Source organism: Patella vulgata, chromosome 5 (assembly GCF_932274485.2).
Source record: "Patella vulgata chromosome 5, xgPatVulg1.2, whole genome shotgun sequence".
Classification (NCBI taxonomy): domain Eukaryota; kingdom Metazoa; phylum Mollusca; class Gastropoda; family Patellidae; genus Patella; species Patella vulgata.
In genome coordinates, this window is record NC_065883.2 from 2,572,264 (window position 1) to 2,583,652 (window position 11,389).

The window sequence follows — 11,389 nt, forward strand, 5'->3', positions numbered from 1 at the left end:
CCAATGCAGGGATCGAAAACCCGACCTCCAGGCTAGCGAGCCAGCATCTCACCCACTTAGCCACAAAAGAGACTGGACTCTGAAAATAAATTAAAGCGAAGACGGGGGAAGAAATTCGAGACAGTAGCAGGGAATTTTATTTATAATATGGGAATTATATCAACTGGGGGGGGGGGAGGATTTTTAAAGGTTGTGGGTCGTTTGGTAGCTATTTAGGAATGTATTGGTGCATCGGGTTTATTGTTTATTAATGAACTTTTTTTTATGAAATTGTTATTGAATTTGTTATATTTATAAAATTGTTATAGAATGTGTTATATATTTATAAAATTGTTATTGATTATTTATTGAATGTGTTATATTTGTGAATTTGTTATAGAATTTGTTATAGAATTTGTTATAGAATTTGTTATATATTTATGAAATTGTTATTGATTATTTATTGAATTTGCTATATTTATGAAATTGTTATTGATTATTTATTGAATTTGCTATATTTATGAAATTGTTATTGATTATTTATTGAATTTGCTATATTTATGAAATTGTTATTGATTATTTATTGAATTTGCTATATTTATGAAATTTTTATTTATTGAATAAAATGATTTACTTTGTTGTTTATTCATGATCGTTCCCGCTCTAGTGTGACGATAGCCTGACAACCAGGGGGAAATGATAATATAGCACAAAAAACGACGTATTTCTACATCCCGATACATGGCGATAGTCAATACTCATATCAAATACTATGACAACCAGGGAGGGATGATGATGAAGCAATACTTAACGAACGTATTTCTACATCCCGAAATTAAACTAAATCGTGTGGACGACTCAACTAACGGGTGTGGACGAATTGACCAGATTTTTCGTGTGGAAGACTTTTCGTGTGGGCGACTTGACTCGCATTCCTTCAGAATAACAATATCTTAACGCAAACGTGCACATTTAGAACGAAATAACGACACCATACATGTTGCATTGATGCATTTAACTCAACAAAAATTTTCCATTCACGGTTAAAATCATTTCAACAATCACAATGTTATCATATTAATATTGCAGTATCTTTCGTCGTGATATTAATGACCCCTATACGCTTCCATACTAAATAGGTCCCCTAATGGTTAACCCCAAACCAATAAATTTTATGGTTGGAATGTATGGTGGCTGATAGTGGCCATGTTAAATCTCGCCCTTTTCATAACGCGACAACACAACATCACGACAGTATTGACGCAATCATACGACACTTCATTCTGTCGTATCATCGTGTTATTTTTATCGTAACGTCGAGATGTCGACTTATTGTCCTAGTCTCTTTCTACAAGTCACAAAAATACAGCTGTACTCATTACATCATATATAGGCCTAAGTAGCAGATTTGATAAATATAAAAGAGATAGTAGGAAAACGTTGATTAATTATTTGTTTTCTCAAAATAATGAAACATTTTGTGCCCACAAGTGAATTATATTTGGTATTATAATAAAAAATCTAGAATTACAATAGCAGGACCAAAGTGAGTTAGCTAAGTTAATTCCTTGAAGAAAAAGTGGTGTCGGGATGTATCGAACAAGTAAGCATTCATTGCCATGTGTACGACACCCACCAATATTTATAGATGACTGGAGCGATAGTTTAAAAGTGATATCAGAAGACAGGGTGGGAAGGTGATTGTAGAAAAACCAAATCGGGCCACATTCTTTAAAATCACAGCATTATTTTTATCATAGTGCAGCACGTCACCCCAATAGTTGCAGGAGTTTTTTTGAATGAGATGGAGAAAACGATTCGCAGCCTGTCATTGAGTCAACTGGCGTGGTTTCGAATCCCCGGTTGTACGTGACAAGGAGTAGGGTCGCCTGTCCAACCTCGTGGGTTTTCTCCGGGTCCTCCGGTTTCCTCCCACTGCTAAAGACCCCTACGCGCAAACGATTTATTGAAATAAAATTAAACCATATTAGTCCCGAAATGACCTAATTTGTGTCGAGTGGACGTTAAACCCCATTTCTCTCTCTCTCTCTCTCCCTCTCTCTCTCTCTCCCGTTTGAAATCGCTAATGGGATTGAGGCCTAGATGAGTAAAAATAGGCCCAGTAATATCTGCAACTATGAACACACTCTAAAAGCCTCATACCCCCCCCCCCCCACGTCACCCCAATAGATGCAGGAGTTTTTTTTATGAGGTGGAGAAAACGATTCGCAGCCGTTATTGACCTTATCGCATATAGGCTTGCATCCGTTTGACATCACTAATGGGATTGAGGCCTAGATGAGTAAAAATAGGCCCAGTAATATCTTCAACTATGAACACACTCTAAAAGCCTCATACCCCCCACCCCCACGTCTCTTATTTAGTTTTACAAATAATTCCAGAATCAATAAAATGGTATCAATGATGTTTGATACAACTGGAAAATAATATGTCAAAAATTGATTAAACAACATGAGAAATATTACATATTGAATCCATATTAGTGATAACGTACATTTACTCAATACGTTCTTTCCAATAGATCATCATTTAACTTGAAACAAGGGAAACAGTCGATCGAAGAAAACACATTTTTTTAAAAAAAAAAACAGGTTTCAATGTGACAGTAGTGCTTCGGTCATGCATTTACCTCCGAGAGTGCCATCCTTTCTTTGAAAGTAATGATTGTGCCAAATTTGAACAAATTCCATCTAGATTCGCGGCCTGTAGGTAGAGTGTTGACAGATCAAATGTAAAAAAAAAAAAAAAAAAAAAAAAAAAAAAAAAAAAAACCCAGACCTATAAAAATATATTTTCTTACACTCTTTTAACTTTGAAATTATATTGTTTTCACATGTGCTAAGTGTTTTAGCGAATATTTATAGAAGGGTTTTGTAGATAAAGACTATAGCGCATGCGCAGTTTTAAATTTCCGAGACGACAAGTCGACAAGTCGATGATACGATTTTATCGTAAGAGCGTGTGATTTTGTCGTGCCGTCGTATCATCGACTTATCGCCACTGTAAGTCGATGATACGACGACACGACAAAATCACACGATCTTACGACAAAATCACGCGATCTTACGACAGAACAAACTGTCGTAAGATCGCGTGATTTTGTCGTGTCATCGACCCGATTTTGTCGTGCCGTCGTATCATCGACTTATCGTCACGACAAGTCGATGATACGACGGCACGACAAAAAGCGAAACTGTCTTATCATCGACTTGTCGACTTGTCGTCTCGGAAGTTTAAAACTGCACAGTGCACATGCGCTATAGTCTTAATCTACAAGACCCTTTCTATAACTATTCACTAAAACACTTAGCACATGTGAAAATAATATAATTTCAAAATTAAAATAGTTTTAGAAAATATATTTTTATAGGTCTGGTTTTTTTTTACGTTTTATCTGTCACACTTTACCTACAGGCCGCGAATCTAGATGGACTTTGTTCAAATCTGGCACAATCATTACTTTCAAAGAAAGGATGACACCCACAGATGTAAATGCATGACCGAACCACTACTATCATATTGAAACTTGTTTTTTAAAATCTTTTTTTCTTCGATCGGCTGCTTCCCTTGTTTTCAGTTAAATGGTGATCCATTGGAAGGAACATTTTGAGTAAATGTATCATTGATACGGATTCAAAATGTAATATTTACTACCCTATGTTGTTTAATCAATTTTAGACACATTAATTTCCAGTCGTATCAAACATCATTGATAGGGACCTACCATTTTATTGATTCCGAAATTATTTGTTAAACAAAATAAGTGGGGGGGTGCGTAGGGGACTTTCGGAGTGTGTTCATAGCTGAAGGCAGTACTGGGCCTATTTTTAATCATCTAGGCCCCGATCCCATTAGTGATGCCAAACGGATGAATATGCGATAATTTCAATAACAGCTGCAAATCGCTTTCTTCACCTCATAAAAAAACTCCCCTGCACTTATTGGGATGGCGTGCTACACCAATGTGGTGATTTTATGTGGTCTGATTTGAGGTTTTATATAATCCCCTTCCCACTCTAATAAAATAAATTGGAAATCTTCTGAAATCGCTTCTAAACTATCGCTTCAGTAATCTATAAGTATTGGTGGGCGTCGTACACGAGGCAATGCATACTTGTTCGATACCTACCGACACCACTTCTTATTCAAGGAATTAACATAGCTGTCTCACTTTTGTCCTGCTATTATAATTCTAGATTTTTTGAATATAATACCAAATATAATTCAATTTTGGGCGCAAAATGTTTCATTTTTTTTTAGAAAACGAATCAACGTTTTCCTATTATCTCTTTGGACGAGTCTTATTTATATATATCTATTTATATGTATCTGATGTAATGAGTACAGCTGTATTTTTGTGACTTGTAGAAAGAGACTAGGACAATAAGTCGACATCTCGACGTTACGATAAAAATAACACGATGATACGACAGAGTTAAGTGTCGTATGATTGCGTCAATACTGTCGTGATGTCGTGTTGTCGCGCTATGAAAAGGGCGAGATTTAACATGGCCACTATCAGCCACCATAGGTTTATCGATATTGTAACTCAAATATTTAGAGTTTTTCTTAACATATACTAAAATCTTGTTGACTGTAATTAGGGGTAGGATAGATTTTTGAAAAAGTTTTTAAGTCAAGTCAAGTCATATATCTCTGTTTTAATTCATATATCTCTGAAGTAGTTTGTGCTGAAGATAAACACGAAAGAACAAAGCTACTCAAACCGTCGAAATATGGATAGCCATAGTCAGTAGCTAATCCAAAGGAACACTTAAATGTGGGCCAAATTTGTTAAAGATCATTTATGCTTTCAACCAAACTGATCTCTGTCGTGTTCGCAAGCTTTGCATACACATAAGAAAGGGGAAATGAAGTGAGGTTTAACGTCCTACTGTTGTGCTCCTACTGGGCTCATGACGGCGGTTACACAGGATTCGACCTCTTATTACTCCAATGCTTCACTCGCAATATGAAAAAATATATATTCAAAACTGTGATTTCTGCACTATATTAAAGAGTATGAATACACGTGATGGTTACGTTACTATGCGGTAGTGGAGAATTTTACCCTGGCAGCCTCTATCATTTCAAATAATCAAATCTTCTCTTTTTTTCACGCCAGTTTTTATTTCTTGATTTGTCGTTCCATCAAAAAGAACGGAGCACTGAGAACAGCACATGTGAAATTTCCAAACACAACAGTTATATCAACTGGTTGTAAAGTAAGCATAAACTGCTTCTTGCACGAGATCTAGCGGCCTCTGGCCCGGGGGTGGGGTGAAGGTGGTAGGTGCATGGCCAAATGGTTAGCGCGTGTGTGTTGTATCATAAGGTCTATCATTGAGTCAACTGGCGTGGTTTCGGGCAGGGTCGCCTGTCTAATCTAGGTTTTCTCCGGGTCCCCCGGTTTTCTCCTAAACACACCTAAGCGCAAGTAAATTATTGAAATATAATTGAACCATGTGTTAGTCCTGAAATGACCTAGTTTGTGTCAAGTAGACGTTAAATCCCATCTCTCTCTCTCTCTCTCTCTCTCTCTCTCTCTCTCAGTTTAACTGGGGAACCACGGTGGCTAAGTGGGTAAGTCTGGCTCGCTAGTCCGGAGGTCGCGTCTTCGGCCCCAGTATGGGCTGAGAAAGTATGAATACGGTACTTTTATAGAACCATATGTTATTCTCAAAACTATCCCAACAACGAAAACCCCAGCAAGAATGAATATGGTACTATTAGAGAATCACGTGTTAGTCTAAAAAAAACAAGCAAGAATGAATATGTTTCTATTATTTTATTTCTGGTAAAGAATGAATATGTTTCTATTAGACATATTTTAGTTATGGTAAATAACAAGACATGAACACTATAAACACATGCAGTAAACACAGGGTATTAGTTTTACTTACAAAATACTCTACAAATAATACTTTAATAATACACAGTAATATATAATAACACTACAAGTTTATTTTATAAACAATAAAAATACAAGTTTATCTAATAAACCACTGTAGTTATAGAATAATATTCTCCTGATATAATAAACCAGTGTAGTTATAGAATAATATTCTCCTGATATAATAAACCAGTGTAGTTATAGAATAATATTCTCCTGATATAATAAACCAGTGTAGTTATAGAATAATTGATTTATGATACAATAAAAGAACACTTAGTATAGATACAATAACTTGGTTTATTATACTGCAACGTTTCCAAGCAAATATCTAATGTATAAATGAGACACGTCATTGGTGAGATATATACTACTTTACAGTTGTTATAACAATATAAGTCTACTTTACAGTAAGTTTTTTAGTTATTATAACTAAAACAATTTAAAAATAACAAGTCCCCAGGCATAGATGGCCTATCAAAATCCTTCTATCTGACTTTCTGGCACATAATAGGTGATGACTTTGTAGAGGTGTTGAACAACATATATCTCAAGGGTGAACTCACACCTACAATGAAAGAAGCGATAATAAATATCAGTTATAAAGGGAAGGGCAACTCCAACTATTTGAAACATTATAGACCTATAAGTCTATTATGTCAGGACTACAAAATATTAACAAAAATTATTGCTAATCGGTTAACACCGATGTTGAATAAAATAATATCCCCACTCCAATCAGGGGCGGGAGAAGGGAAATCTATATTAAATAACCTAATGTCAATTCATAGTATTATTACAAACATGGAAGAAAAAAATATACCAGGGTTACTCCTAAGCTTTGATGAAATGAAAGCATTTGACATGATAGAACACAACTACATTATAAAGTTACTACAAAAATACAACTTCCCAGATTTCATTATAATATGGATTACCATAATTTATACAAACATTGTCAGTAGTGTACAGGTAAATGGCTCATTTACAAGGGAGATTAATGTAACAAGAGGGATAAGGCAAGGGTGTTGTTTATCAATGTTAATATACTGCCTTGCTATAAATCCTGTTGCGGTACAAATAAACCAGAACAATTGCATAAAAGGAATCCATATCCCAAACACGTCCGCAGGAATAAAACTATTTCAACATGCAGATGATCTATCCTCAATTATAACAAACAGTACATCATACACTTCCCTTATAGAAGACATAGAATCATTTGGGTCTGCTTCTGCATCAGAACTAAATCCATTAAAAACTGAAATAATAAAAATAAATAACATTACTATACATAGAAAAGATATTCCACAAATAAATATAAAAACACAAATAAAACTCCTAGGAATATGGTTTGGTCACAACAATATTGAAAAAAACTGGCTACCCATACTGGCAAAACTAAGAAAATTAGTAGATAAATGGATAAAATATAAACTAAAAATAAAAGATAGACTTTTAGTATTAAATACTTACATACTCAGTAAATTATGGTACACATGTCGAATTATCACACCACCAAAACACATTATAAAATCTATAAATAAAGAAATATTTAGATTTATTTACCAAGACACACCAGAAACTATCAAATACAATAAAACCAAGTACCAACAATCCAATCCATTAGACAAAATTCAAAGCCCTAAAAAAACGGTATAGGCAAAATAGTGTAATAAGGCAAAATGGTGTAATCAGCATATGGACTGTTCAACGTGTACAAAATACACGACAAACAGTGGTAACAGGTGTCCGGAAGAGTAAGCTTACCCTGCCTGGCGCAACACCCGCCATAGCTGCATCCAAACTATTAGGCGAAATCTCGGTAAAATAGCGTGATTGGCCAATAGACTATCGGTATGCAAAATGCACGTGATGAACAGTGTTAACGATGTAGTAGACAGACATAATCAGGGAGATTGTATACGTGTCAATTAAATATATCTAGAATAATAGCCGAGAGAGACATGTTATATTTACCAATCAAGTCAATATGACGCCCAGAAAACTTTTTAAAGGTTTTAATAAGTTTGGTTCGCAAGTATCCCTGTAGTTGACGCTTAGATGACAAATGCCTCGATCTACTTAAAAAATCAGAATAAAATGAACAAGCTCTCGCGTAACGAATTAGTTGAGACACAAACACTCCATAAGCAGGTGATATTGGAATGTTACTACTAATAAATGGAAAGTTAACAATCGGAAAGTCAAAGTCATCACGTTTATCGTACAATTTAACACTAAGTTTATGGCAATTGTCAAAATCGAGACGCAGATCCAAGTAGGAAGCGTAATTGTCACTGTCAGTAGTATTTTTAATTTCGAGCTCATCAGTATATATGAATTCTACATAATCACTAAATTTTGGATTATGCAGTGATAGAACATCATCGATATATCGATGACACTACACCAACCATTCTTAATGGGCGGTCTAGATGTGCCTAACATAGAAAATAAAATAAGGGCAATGGCATTCCTAAGAATAATAATCATGAAAAATAACACAAACCCATGGACTAATCTCTTTGCATATTGGTTTGGATACACTCTTAAAGGAATACTGCCTTGGTTAGCATCCAACAAACTATCACATACAGTAAATACACCACAAATTTATAAAAAAAACATAAAAACTACTTACCTTCACTATCGCGATAAAAAAATCTTACTGGCACACCAAAATTAAAAAATATCTACAATGAACTAAACAAATTAGACTTTATTAAACCAAGTATTATGTACAAATATCCAACAATAGACTTCTTTAAAACATGGAAACAACTTGCTAGTATGCCCTATACCCTTTTCGACTATGACCTCGTAATTCTCATAACACACCAAGCACTGCCTACAAAACAATTATTATACGAGATAAATCTATATATAGTAACAATAGATGCAGCCTATGCATGAAATATGAGGAAACATTTACACATATCTTCGTACAATGTGAGGCAATAAAAGTCTATAAACAAAACGTCCAAACCTACCTAAAAAATGAAAGAATCTATTAGCCGTAATTCATCTAATGAACAAAACAATATACTAACCAATGCTATTTGAATAATAGAGAGCGTACGCAATAAAGAAATTAATATATAAATAACATAATAAGAAATACCGTAAAAAAAAAAAAAACCTGTATGAGTATTGAAACGTAGCATGTTAATAAAATTCAGAAGTAGTATATCCATATTAGTGTGTTATTTTTAGTGAAATCTATTTCTATATGTCTTATAAGGATCATTTATGTACTATTTTAAAAATAGAAAAACTTTCAACTTAGGAAAATCAAATCATTACTTCCAACTGATGTATTAACATTATTTTATAACGCTCACTTTCAATCACATCTTGACTGCTCTACCATTTGGGACTCCTGTCAAATTTCTTCTCTTCATAAACTTAAAATTATCCAAAAATTATCATTTAAAATTATATTCAACAAACCTATTATTAAAAATAATTCTTCTGGTTCTTCATATTCCATTCTTTCAAAATCTTTAAAACTGCCTACCATTCCAAATTACTTGTGTTCCTTATTTCAATTTAAAAATACCCCTTACAACTCTATAAATCTTAAATTACAAATTCCACATCCAATTTGTGCTAAATTTAAACATAGTCTTAGTTATAATGGTCCAGTTTTATGGAATTCACTTCTAAATAATTTACATGTTCTCTCAACTTTTAAAAAATCACTGCATAATTATATCCAAAATGTTATATAACTATTCTGTATATTTAAATTTAAACCATTATCGGTTTCTGCATTTGATGTTATTTGGAATGTAAAGAATACATTTTCATTATTCAGTTTCCTTGTATGTATAATATATGTGTATGTTTGTTTTGTCTATTATCATTTAAGGGCAGAATTGCAAACAGGCTGCAAAGCCTAATTTTTCACCCTTTTTGAAAATAAAGAATTTATTATTATTATTATTATTATTATTATAGGGTGCATAAGTCTGGAATGGAAGGTCGCAGAATGTGAAAATTGTTGGGCTTTGTTTTTATTATTGACGCGAAATTTTTAAACAATCTGTTCAAATCAGTAGCCCCTGCCACATTCACAAGGTTTTCAGAAAAGGTGGTTCAACTCCATAACAGACGGTCGCAGATCGTTGAAATTTGACAGGATTCGACCTCTTATTACTCGAATGCTTCACTTCAATGAAAAAATATATATTAAAAACTGTGGTTTCTGCATTATATTAAAGAGTAGGAATACACGTTATGGTAACGTTACCATGCGGTGGTTGAGAATTTTGCCCTGGCAGCTGCATTTACGTTTACCCATCTTCTATTTCAAATGATTAAATCTTCTATTATTTTCACGCCAGTTGTCATATTTAAACACTTTTTAAAATCGGATAAAAAATTGTGACTTCTAGAGGGTGTGACAACTAATGTTTCTGAACTTGGGAGTCGTTGGCTTGAAATTAATATTCAACAAAACAAATTAGACCCGCGTTGGTGTAATAAGTAAAATGGAGGTATAATTTACGAACCATCCTTGAGGGATAATGCTTAATCTACACCAACGGGTGTAACATTACACTGTCTGAGTGCATCAGGCAGGTTACACTACTGGATGTGGCAACCACTTTCAACTTGAATTGGTGTAATGTTCTACACTAGATGGGTGTTATCGGGTTACACTACTAAAGGCTACGAGTTACCCCTATTTAAGTGGAAATTGGTTTCCACCCGAATTGGTGTAAATTACCTTAATATTTTTAACTGTTAAGGCACGAACTGGCCATGGTCTAATTAAACATGTAATTAATCTCATGTGTCATTTACAAACTACATATGATCTGTGTACAAGCTCCGCATGACTTCAAAGGAATACGCACTGGTCAGTAATCATACCATGACATGATAAATAGACAATTCTATATATGATCATGAGTCTTGTCTATTTTCCATATCGTCGGAGGCTATATAACCAGGTGTTTGCTGACAGAGAGACGGGAGGAAGAGAAATGGAGAGACCGTCGTACGGACTCATCCGAGTTCAGCCGCTGCCAAGGTCTTAATGTACCATGTTAATGTTATCGTTTATGTTCCTGGTATAGTATAGTTCCTGTTGTATTTATGTAGTTGTTTTATATTCCGATGTAAATAAATCATATATTTACTAAACTGATATCTGATATCACTACGATACAAGGGTCCGCAAGCTACAAACGTGATTTTTCGTACAACCAGGGGCCATAATCCATGAAGTTACGGTTAGATGCCAATATCAAAAGGAAACAAGATCTTTGTATGATAAATGTATATTTCAGGTTTGATCAAAATCGGATAATAATTGTGACCTGTAGACTGTCCAGGCGGACGGACAGGGGTGACGACAATATAAGTCCACATGGGCGTATAAATACCCTGTAAGAATGGATACGTTTCTATTATTTCTGGTAAAGAATGAATATATTTCTATAAGAGATATTTTATTTATGGTAAATAACAAGACATGAACACTTT